At 33.1% G+C, this 13,036-nt stretch overlaps 1 protein-coding gene across 2 annotated transcripts in view; it reads left to right on the top strand.

The window, feature by feature from the left end:
* The window catches only part of LOC118191757 (organic anion transporter 3-like), a 91,856-nt gene that overhangs the window by 23,600 nt on the left and 55,220 nt on the right, over nt 1-13,036 (top strand). The gene's annotated exons all lie outside the window — the stretch shown is intronic.

Below are 13,036 nucleotides of genomic sequence, written 5' to 3'. Positions count from 1 at the left end.
CAGCATGTGTTGAAAACATAAAAAGGGAGGGGGGATATTATATGAGTCTTCAGATTCAGTCTTAAAACCGGAGAAGAATCTGGTTCATTCCCAGTTGAATGTTGTATTCTATTACAACTGTGAGTACATCCTTGTTAATATGGCCACTACATAAGCCTTCGGAGATATTCGAAATTTGTGTTGTAGGTACAGCAATTAAATTTGCAAGTTTCGTAGATTAGGTGCGATGGCCAATTTACTAAGGAAGTAATCCTCTGTGCTTTGAACCAAACCAAAGAATCAATTTGGAATAGAAACACCTGTAGAATTCCTCAATGTTAATTAATCAGTTATTTTCTGATTTAGACTTTACTGCCACCTTCCTCATGGTTTCAGGTCAGAATATAAATTAGTTCGCATGTATTTAACATGAAGTTTTTAGATTGTATGACAGAGCATGTTCTGCCTTTCGAGGCCATATTAGTAGTTGCTAACTCACGTAAGATTCATAGTCTTCGGCCTTGCATAATAATCGCCAATATCGAATATCAGCGCCAGTTAGATGTATGATTTAACTTTGCGTTCTGCGTAGCCTTTGTCTACTAGCTTATTTGAAATTTTACTTTTGAACTTAGTGTTGTTTTAAGTTATCTCTCCATAAGTGCTGGGTGAGCTTGTAAGCACGAAGTGTCCCTTCTGTTCCTCCTCAGTTTAGAATAAAAGATCTTTTACAATCTTTCCTCGAGTTAGAATAAAAGATCTTTTACAATCTTTCCTCGGTTTAGAGTAAAAGATATTTTACAATCTTTCCTTAGTTTAGAATAAAAGATCTTTTACAATCTTTCCTTAGTTTAGAATAAAAGATCTTTTACAATCTTTCCTTAGTTTAGAATAAAAGATCTTTTACAATCTTCTCAAGGCTCAGTTGTAGTTATTTTAGACTTAGCGATAATTCTCTTAACGTCTACTAAGAGTTTGGGCACTATTAGATGATTACAAAATTTACTAAACTTTACATAATCCCGATGTTAAATTTAAAATTAGGCGAAAGCAAATCTTCCTCTTTATGCTTAATTTTAAGCAAGCGAAAGAATAAACTATTTTTGCTATTAAACCGTTAAAAACACATGTATCCTAATCTTGCCATTTTTCGCATCATGTTGTGTTTTGTTATCATAGCTATCCACTTGCTCAGTTTGGACACGCTGCCTAATGACGGGTATGCACTGCAAATAGCATACGTTTTTAATTATCAAGAACCAAATACGTTCTGTTGCTTCATTCTACAAAATACCTACGCAGGATAACTTTTACCCAACATGTTATAAACTGAAGTATGCCGTTTTTGTAAAATGTCCTGTCATTAGAGCCGAAAAATGTGACTATCTCTGATTTTATCAGTGCATCCTCACGTAGCTGTCTCGTGAGCATGTTGTTTTCTATAACAGAAAAGAAGTGGTAAAATAGTTCGGAAAGACGTTTGTGGAACACAGTAGACGCGGGTACCAGTTACTATTCCAAAACAGTAATTACATCATTAAGTCATTTCCGCTATGTGTGGTTTGATTATTGTAGTGCAAGAAACACACCTGATTCTTGCTCAGTACTTTTCTTTAATGCAAGGAAAACTGTATGGATCCGAGTTGTTAGTCTTAACGATTTGGCCTTGAGCAAGGAATTCATGGTCTACTATACCAGATATTGTTTACAAAATAAACTTTCGGATATGGAGTAGGCTTTGAAATACAAGAAAAGGGATCCATCCGCAACAGGAAATGATGTAACGGTTTATTGATAAGGTACGCAACTTATTTCCATGGAAGACCATATCCCATCACCACTTGAATTTGGTCAACTGGATTCTCATACCTTACATCAGTTATCTTTTAAATGGAGAAAATGTAAGGAATTATGGTATTCCCCACTGCTGCCTTTCGTACTGTAAGTAGTTAACAAGTCCAACTAGCAAGTTGTTGATCCCTATTTAAGAGTTCCAGTAGCATATTTCACAAGTGCACATCTGTGTAGCCACCGAGAGAGTGGCTTCTAGGATGGACCAATGAACATCCAGTAATATTTCTGTAGTGTCACATGACCTTTCGCACGCTTTAAGATTTAGGCAAGATGGTTGAAAATATTTTGCCACGCAATTTTCTGTACATCGTCTATTTCTTCTGAAAATTTTCATTGTGAAGTTAGATCAAATATAAGCAGTTGTGAAGATTTCACTACCTGGTTGAAAGAATTTGAAATAAATACAAACACATATTGGATACTCCGCAAAAATATTCATGCGAAATATTACTTAATAAGACGAAAGAAATATGTGATACACATCTGAGCCCAAATGCTATCTTTATATAAAGCTATGCATATGAGAAAAATATTTGCACCAGTTATATATGTAAATAGAAGTCAGTAGTACTTTTTATTTCAGTCCATATGAAAAAGATGTTCTATAATAATAATAATAATAATAATAATAATAATAATAATAGCCCAATGCAGAATTTTATTCAAAGTGAGCTTCACTAATTTGCATTTAGTGTGTTAAATTTCAGATTTAATAACTGCCCACTCTTAAATATACTATCTACACAAGAAATACTCATCAAACAGAATGAATTTATCTATTCACAACGAATGTATTCAATTTATTCACATATAACTTTTAATGTTAACAATGGATATAATCAGATCATACACAATATGTATTCTGAATCTTACACTTTAAAATTCAAATGAATGCAAGCACTGAAATAAGAAAACCCTAGATTCATTGTAACACTTTCAGTCATTCTCAGCTCAACATAAAAAAAAAAAAAAAAAAAAAAAAAAAAAAAAAAAAAAAAACTATACACATGAATTCTTTTAATCCACATTTGTTAGTAAATGCATAATATTCGAGGCTAATTGTAGCTTGAGTCATTTTCTCGGTGTAAAGAGCGATAATATGTCGTGAACATCAATCCAAATATCAATGCGTGATAAACATTGCGAAAGTGAAATATCGGCGATTAATTAAACTTATGAAACGAAAACACTACGAGATTTTCTACTTTTACGCCATACAATTATAACTGTGAAACAAATGCAAATTAAAACGTAAACAACATACGCTCACATGCACGAAGATTTAGCGTCACAAGAGCAATAGAAGCTCATTGGTCCATTTTCGAAACCCCTCCCTCAGTGGCTACGCTGATATGCACTTGTGAAATATGCATCCCGGTAAAGGCGCAGCTGATCGAATATATCTTCTCTTTGGGAAAAACCTAATAATCTTCTCAACGTCAGCAAGAAATACATAAACGATTCCTTTTTGTAACGAGATGAATAATCAGTATTTAGAGAGCTTCTAAAGTTTTTTACGTTCTGTTAGTTCATTCGATATTCATTTACTTGTAGGGTTTACTTGTCTAACTTCTAAGTGACAACTGTACGTGTAGTAAGTGCGTGTAGGAATTACACAGGAGAAGTACCCTTTATTAGACTCTTTAAAATTCACACTTGCTTCGACTTGACGCTAACGTACTACTCCTCACTTGGGCGGTAAATGAAATAACAAGAAACTAAACTAAAATTCCAAGATGTTAACAAGTAGCAAAAATTAAGTTACAGGGCTCAGAAAATTCCTGTTACTTAAAACTGAGTCAAAACTAGTGGCAGCAAAGTAAATGCTATTATGCCAAGTTACTGTGGAACTAGAAGCTCACGCTACAGAGGTGACGGCAATACCCTAACTCTCCCTAACTTTCCTTCTAAAATTTGGTATTTAAACCTTTTCTTTTCAAGGTAGAATTTGCATTCCTTCACGCGCGCTACCAAATTTAAATATTATGGCATTGACAATTAGGGAAATGAAGGCTTATAGGAAAGAACGTGAAATTAAATTAACTTGGTTAACTTTAAAATAAATATAAATCCCTACATACTTAACTCCCCCTTTTTCCTCATTTGTTGTACACGCAAGCAGATGTCTTCAGCAGCGGCGTTGAAATTTCAAATATGTAAAATTCTAGAAGTTCCAAACATGGAAGGAAGGAATTTTTGTAGACAACGTACAACCATCATGATTATCTTTCGGACAATGGTACATCATCCACAGATTTATCTCCGTAAAGAAATTTTTGGAACAGTTTTTGTACTGTATAATTTATTTTTTCTTTGTTTCTAGATGTGATGCTAATTTACGGTATGTGCAGGGCCAGAGTACGACTTCTACAAGCCTTAAGCACTTGAAAGATGTTGGAGCTCCCAAGCACGTTTACACCGGTTTTTCTTCATTTCTTCTCTCTCTCTCTCGGTTTTGATTTAGCTGCACCATACATTCCATGGTAAAACCGGCAGTGGGAAATTTTGTGGTGCCTCCTTTCCTTGATACCTTAAGCAAATGCTTATATTGCTTGATAGTTGGTTCAGCCCTGTATATGCGTACAAAGCTGTCGTATGTGTCTATACTGGTTCAAACTCGCAGAAAACACTCATGATTAACGGTGTTATTCATTAACGTAGCTAAAACTCATTTATTTTTAACTGAACTCTGAAACTTCCCAGAGAGTAAACTTTATCTTGTCTGACACAAGCACGTGTATCATGAATGACATTTTCATGAGATATTCGTGCAGAGGTACGTGCATGAATGAACATATTGTATGCTACTAAAAAGTATATAAGACGTTTGATTACTTAATACCTTTCACCATAGAAGTAAAGAATGCCCTCTAAAGCCAGAAGAAAAACCTAAGTGCATCTTCTGCTCACTACCGCATGTAAGTTCATACAGAGGTTGCCCCGTGTACAAGAAGCAATATGAAGCAAAGAAGCAGCAGACGAAGCCAGCAGCTAAGATACCTACGCCGGCAGATTTTCCGAAATTCATCGAAACAGAGGAAGACAGCAGTAAAACCCAGATGAAACCTCTCTACAGTGATAAAGAAAAAATTGGAAAACCCACCCACAGAGTACAAGGATATCATAAACTGGATCCAAGATCCTAAAATCAAAAAATTTCTCAACAGTATGGTTGAGCACGTTGAGAAGATCCGCGCTGCAAAACCACAGCTGAGAAGTTTACTGCCGGGTTCAAAGCAGCCACACTGATGAGATTTGCTGAAAGTGAAGAGTAATCACCAGCTTAGAAGCATTTGAGGGAATTTCACTATGTTTACGATTTCTTTTCACTTTTTCAACACACATGTTCCCCTGTTTACAGCAGCAGAGCTCGGGGTCCGTACTTGGGTGGGTGACCACCCACGTGACTGGCCTCGACGTATCATCTTTCTTCAACTAGTGAAGATACATCACAGCTTATACGGCGGCCAGATGCTTGAACCCTCCTTCTCCAAAGTCTACTTGACCAACTCACGTGCATTAGCACATGTTCCTGCTTCACCTTTGTCGGTGCGGTGTGAATGACCTTAATTTTTAATTCTTCCCAACGCCTTAGGGCATATCTCGAACAGAGACGGTTAAAGTAGCAGAGGCTACTAAATACCGCCTAACCATTCACTCGATTTCGATTTCGATAATACCTTTCAAATGATAACAATATTGCTGCAGATTATAAAATAATTAATATCAATACTTAAAGGTTAAATACTACTTCATCTATGGTTTTTATTTTATGTATGTTTTTTTTTTCTGTTGTTGAATGGCAACGCCGATTGTTAATTTTTAATATTAACCGAATGTAGTGATTTTGATAGCAATGATAATTTTAAGCTACACTTAGCTGACTAAATACTTGTTAATTTTTAATATTATCATATTCATTTTTCTTTAGAACTTGTAATCCATCTGCATGATTTAAAAAGTCAGTAAATTTTTGTTTTTGCTGCTGTTATTTATAAATATTTTGCTTATAAACCGAGCTATTGATTTAATTAATAAAAATATTCTAAACACATATTGTTGCGTGCGTACGGGTTCGTTACGAAATGAATGCACAAGTCCAATGAAAAATGAACAAAAATTTATTATTAAAAACAAAAATTTATTATTAAAAAATATGCTTAAATTTCCTAAACTATTCGTGCAGTATTACAATATCTCACAGTAGTTATCTTTTTTTCCTCCTTTTATAAGATTTTAAAATCGCGTGCGAGAATTTTCTAGTACTTTCTCGAAATCAAAAAGAGATATTTATTAAATGTTTAATGCACGCGCTCTTTCATTTTCAATTTTCCGGCTTAGCTTTCTTTTAATATTCGTCACGCGCTGCACTGCGCGGGAAATAAAACCATTTAATTTATAATTGAACTAGCATTAGCTTTTTAAATACCAAATTCGTAACAATATTATGCACAACCGCTACAGAATAGTTTTACTTAAGATTTCATCAATAATAAGAATGATACGTTAAAAACCAAACAATATAGAAGAATACATTCTCCATTTTATTTAAATTTACTAACTTTAGTAAAACAAGTGAGTTAGGAAGGTATCCTTTAATTGTAATCGTCAGAATGCTTTAGAATATGGTATTAAAATATTAGAATCAATTACAAACAGTATTTCGATTTTAAAAATTGCTTATGAATGTTTAAAAAAAGTAAAATGTTATTTTTTGAAAAGATTTAAATATTAATTAAAAGCCTATATTGTTTTTAAACAAAATACAAGAAACACATATTCTTAAGATTTCGAAGAAAAGGACTTTTTTTTCAGACGGGAATTAAATGTCGATTATAATTTGAATGAGTGCAAAAAAGTAAATAACACCTGAAAATGGTCTTTCAGTAATCGAAAATTATATAATGAACTATTCTCGATATATGCCCCAATTTGCATAAAAATTTTGCGTGTTTCTATGGGATATAAAATGTATCTTGTGAATTAAACGACATGGTTTCAATGAGTGTGATTTAAATATATTACAATTTGATTAGATAAATGTTATAAGTACTAAGCAGCTAGCTTTTCAAGTAGAAAACTAATCAATGAATGAATGCTTTTTGAAAGCGTAAAAATTTTATGATAAGCGTTTGTGATAAGTGATCACTTTTCATAGACTGATAATAAAAAACACGGCAAAATTCAAATTGAACAAACTGAGGTAAGAGTGGGTATTGTTTCACTTTATCTTTTAAGGAGGTAAATGGTATAAGAATTCCAAAAAATGTTAGGATATTTTTACTTTTAAAAGTACTTTTCTCTCCGTATCTTTGCCTCCAAGACAACGAGTTATGATGATGATATAAACAACGAATAAACATTGATTACTTAACTGTATTTATGTCTGTGACATTGACCATTGTTCCTTACCTGTTAATGAAAAGAAATCATTTATCGGATCTAGAGATGGGTTTAATTTTTTTGAAAGAGCTATTGAATTTTTATCTGAAATACTTACATCTGTTTTAGTTTGGAGATATTTCTATATCTTGTAAAAGATCAACTATTTGACCTCAAATGTAAAAACTTTCACATAGAGCTTTCAGGATATATTTTGCATCACACATTAATAAACGCCAAAATTTCGAATAGAGGAAAATTCAATTTTTGTCAACATTTCTTTTGCAATACTAAAATAACCATTATACCTGGTGGAGAAATCAAGTGTGAAATTACAGACTTGAATATATTTTCAGTTATAATACATAGCAGAGCTGGGGAACCTTTTTACCATGAAAGGGCACATTTAAATTAGGCAGTGGTAAAAGGAGGCCGCATAAGTTGATACATGCAACTTTTCTGAACTTATTACAGTTTTGAATTGTTTTATCACTTAATAAGGTTTTTCTACCACTTTTCTAGCGTGCAAAAATATACCTGATGTCTCTACAACTTTATTGCATTATATAGAAATAATGCAAAAAAAATATTAAGTCATTTACTAAAGTAAAAATTAACAGTATAAAATATATGTGTATTTACATAAGGCTAATAACTTACTATAACATTAATTTTTAATAAACAACTACGTATATTTAAATACTGTTTCAAATAAAAAATAATAAAGTAGAGATATTTTTAAATAACTATATTACATTTAAAAAAAGCAATAGAAAAGTAATACTATTAAGTTATAAAAAACAAACATAGTAAAATAATATTAAAACCTGATAGAAATTTTAATTTAGTTGGGTATTTGCATTTGTTTCTTGCCTGAAAGTAATTGAATATTTGGATCTAGCTTCGTAATGCGCAGCCTTAGTAGATCCTCTAAATGAGGGTATGTAATTTGCTTTCTTAAATTAGTTTTAATTTTTGTCATGAGAGAAAATGTTGACGCGCAGCAGTAAGTACTTCCAAAGCAGAAAAGTAAATGGTGTCATGCTCTCGTAGGCACGGATATTTTTTTTTTTTTTTACTTATTACGTGCTCCGCCCTTAAGCACTACACGGAGAGGGAGGGATGCCCCGTGGAGGCCTTTTTAAGGAACACCGGCTCGTATACACGTTACACATGGGGAAAACCACGAAAAGCCAGCCTGTTCGCCGGGATTCGAACCCCTGACCGAACTACCAGTGTTCAGCGGCTTTTACCGCTCGGCTGCTGGTTTTTTTTTTTTTTTTTTTTTTTTTTTTTTTTTTTTTTTTTCAGATTTCGATGGGATATCCTTTTCAGCGTCAAAAAGAGATCTGAGATATTATTTTCCCGCAGCTCAAATAACTCCATTTGTAGTTCCATAACAGATGTGTGCTCATCAAAATCCAAAAATCTTACAGTATAGTCTTCTGCGAAAAAGTCCAAGACACCTACATATTCATCGAACGTTTTATTTTTACATTTTGCTCATTGAACATTTTTGCTAGCTTTGCGAAATGTTCCACAGATATATCCGATGTTTTGAAAAATGTTAATTTTTTCCGAAACGCTTGGAACTTTTGCTACATTTCATATACATGCTTCGTTTAACCTTGCTGGCAAATATTTAAATTGATTTGTTTTGTTTTGTTACAATATCAGACAAAACTGCAATGCTTCATCTAATAAATCACATAATCCTGTTCTTGATAAAAGTTTAAAATTTGTCGTCGTAAAGTTAAAACTTTTATCAAAACATGTCCTGTTGATAGCGAGCGAACTTTGCCAGTAGTACGGTAGATCAACACTGTACGTTTCCTCGTTTAAATTTAATATTTGCCGAAATTCACGATGAAGCTTACGCGAATATAGTTGTCAATCGAAATAGTTCTATCAAGAGTGTCTTGCAAAATGGTTATTTTTGCTCAAAACTTTTGCTGAGGCAAATTACAATGAAATGATAGCATTTTTTCAAGTTTTCCTTTCTTAATAAAGCAACGATTCCTTCTTTAATCTCATCGAAGGTGCAGCATCTTTGTGTACACTAACTAAATTACTGACATTCAAATGCTTTCATCTAAATAAAGCAACTGAAAAATAAACATCTTCGTTTTGTATAATTATACGAAGTTGCTCTATTACAATTTCAGCTAATTTGTTACAGTTCATGAATGAGGCAATTGTCTGTGTTTATCAACTTTTTCTGGATCTAACATTTTTATAGCTTCAACAATACATTCTTTAATTATTTCGGCGTCACTAAATGGTCTTCCTTTTTTTCTAAATATATGTGCTACTTTGTAAGCAACAGCAACTGCAGCGGTGTTTTTCTTTACAAAAGCAATAAAAAACACCTGTTGATGATGCTTTTCATTTTTTGAACTGCAGCTTGTCGAAATTTACCTTCTAAATTAAAATATATATATTCTTTATGAATCAAATATCGTTTATTTGCATTCTCGTTTTTTGACGTAGTCAAAACTGTATCGCACAACAAACACATCATTTCATCTTCACAAAAGTAAAGAAATAAGTCCCACTCTACATTTCCCCCCCCCCCAATGGCAGATTGTGAACCCAGTGTAACCCAGTCCATTAATTTATATAACGCCAGATGTGGTGTTCTGTTTATTATGGAGGCACCTAATAGGTGGGCCACCATCGCCTCTTCTGAATGGAAGGACAGTTACAATCATGCCTTCTCCGGGATTCGAACTCAGGCCCTTCGGTTTCGCAGTCAGCTTCCTAACCACTACACCGACTGAGCGGCAGTTTCCCTCTGCATTAAATGTTTTATTTTCTTCATTTAATTTTCTTCTCAAAACAAATATCAAAATAGTATTTTTAAGAAAGCGTATACTTACTAAAAATACAATAAAACCTATATTAGTAAAACCTTAGAATAAGCAAAACAATACCTGTATTTTCACAGTGGTCGATAGCAATACGAGACGAGACTGTTACAAGAACGCATTCCCTGTGTCCGTTTTGGGATTCAAATCAGTGATTTCCCACTTGCTGGCTAGGTGGGTTATTAATTACATTAATTCTTTACATTGTTCAATTTAAATGGTGAATAGGAAGAGAACAAAACCTGATCCAGGGGGTATGGAATATCATTTGCTATATTTTAATTCGGACATTGTACTGACATTCCTTTTTTTCCTTTGCAGGAAATTATCTATATCGTGCTATAAAAGGGATGCTTGTATATTTTTTTCTGAGATAGTTCTGAAAAATCTCCTAATATTTCAACATTTCATTTTTGGAACAATTGAGCTTTCAATATATTAAAAGTGAGCCTAATGTCATTGATAAGTCTGGGAAATTAGTTAAAAGAGAATCGAAAACGAATACAGTGTACTCTCGATTATCCGGCTTGCGCATTTTGCATTTTTGGCGGTCCCTACGCAAGAATACGCGAGAGTGCGCGAAAACAAACAGGCGCAAGTCCGAGCAGGCTCTAAAAAAAACCACTGAATTACGTCTTTAGGTTCAGTTTCAGTGATTACCTCATATAACTGGAAGATCTGGAAACGTAAAGAATTTAATGAAGTTCTGGAAAAGTTTCTAGATATGGAATGACATACACGATGTAGCAAAAAGCTTATCGAACGTAAAACTAATAATATTGGTTCGAAAATGGAGAAAGATTCTTCCTAATATAGAAATCGGAATTTATTTAATCGGAATTTATTGAAGAAGTCGAGACAATAACTGAAGTCGTATGCCAAAAGAGATAATGTAAAATTTTTCCGAAATTTTCGGTCGGGAAAACGTCCAGGAAGGCGAATCGATTGAGTTGGACATTCAATGGTTTAGTGATATCGATTCAACGTTCACAAAAATGAAATTAGCAGAAAGTAGTACTGAAAATAAAGACGAAGAGGGTACTAATTACTATATTAGTTCCGAGACCGCAATGGCTTCTGTTGAAACTCTGTTAGACTTCGTAGACCAAAGAGGCTTCAGATGCAATGATAAAATAGCATTTCAAAAGGAAAAAAAAAAAAAAACTCAGTGAAATTCGACAAAAAAATAAACAAAATAAATTACAACAAAATAAAATTACTCATTAAAAATTACTCAACAACAAAATAAAATTACTAATTTTTATTTCTTTGTATGAAGCATCGTAATCACAAAAACTTTCGGGTATCATATCTCAACAAAAATATTCATTTTGACCTCTCCAGAATCCATTTGGACGAATTTTGCTGCATGACATCTGTATGTACGGACAGAATAGAGAATATTTTTTTCCCAAAACAGATTGTCAAACAGATTTAAAGTGGGTTCAAAAGGGATTTTTTTTCGTGACTTATGAATGCATAAATGTATGTATATATCTCGCATAATACAACAATGATTAGCCGGAGAACGTTGGACTTTGTACATGGGGCTTCTATAAGATCTATATGTGCCCTTCCTTTTTTACTGCAATCAGCCGTACCAAACATATATACATATATATCCCTTACGCGGCTCGTTGAACTGTTTTTTTTTTTTTTTTAAATTCTTAGATATTGGTAAGTTGTGCATTTTTTTGGCCTTAAATGTAATTTAATTATAATGTTCTCATATTCCGGTTAAAGTGTTTATGCCTTTTATGCCTTTAATTAATCTGCATGCAATAGCTGTAGAATTATTAACAGTTAACGAGTGTAAATGGAGCTAAGCTTTAAAGAAAGAGATTTTGTTTACATATAAAACTCTTAGTAGCGGCATGAATTAAGTCATTTGGTGAACAAACTTCAGTATCTCTCTACCGGGTGGGACGAAAAGTTGACTTTAAATTTTGGAGCACGGGAAATTTTGTTTTTATACCCGTTCGCCGAAATGCTTGTTTTTGCGGTAAGTTTCAATTGCAAAAATAAATTTTATTTTAATTGCTTTTAACTGTATTCAGGTTTTATTTATTTATTTATTTTACAATTTTTAATGAGGATATTTTGAGATTATATGTATTTTTGTTTTACCGCGGAGTAAGAATTGAATTGATTGAATAAGAATTTATATCTACTGAAATTCGAGGAAAGAAGCTAAAACAAACTGCGGCAAAAAAGTGTACGATTTAATAAGCAGTACAAGGAAGTCATGTGGTTGTTCACATCAGATGTTTTAAAAGAAATATACAGTATGTATGAAAATTGACAGTCTGGATTATCTGGACCTGCTTCTCTGGCATCATTCCAGATGATCCGAGAGTAGAATAAATCTCGGAAAATTTTACGAAACGTCCTTCTATCTTAGAAAGCGAGATGCAGACTTATAGCTCAGGAAAAAAAGATTATCATATGAAACATTTAAATACTAAGTATTTACACCCTAGACATTTATTAAATGACCTTGCAGTCACTCCAAAAATGCGTTAGTTCCTCTGTATGATGCAATACTCAGTTTAACCGCATGCAAAATTACTGCTAAAATATTAGAATTTTACTCATAGCGAAAAAAAAGAAAAAAAAAATTTTCTTTTTAAAACCGTCTTCAGCGCAGAATAATTTTCCACTATATTTGTATGTGTCTGACAATACAGCCAACTGTTAAATCGGATATCGTTAAGACTGTACATCGAAGATCGACTGTATTTGTTTTTAGATGTTTAAATGCTCTTTCTCAGTTGACTGACGATGCGAAACGAAGTTTTATGGTAAACGAAGAAACTTGGCAGGATAAGTGTGTTGTATTTTGATTTTCTGGAAGCTGTTTTTCTAATAATTTTCTTCCGAGTCTCTGACGTCTGAATGCATTAGCCTTTAATTTATTTCCTTTGTTTTCTTATCGCAGTATTCAAACAGCCTGT

Source organism: Stegodyphus dumicola, chromosome 3 (assembly GCF_044657685.1).
Source record: "Stegodyphus dumicola isolate Sdum_Otavi_A_Nest chromosome 3, ASM4465768v1".
NCBI lineage: Eukaryota > Metazoa > Arthropoda > Arachnida > Araneae > Eresidae > Stegodyphus > Stegodyphus dumicola.
Note: the sequence above shows the minus strand (reverse complement) of the source record. Positions and strands in the feature narration are given on the sequence as shown.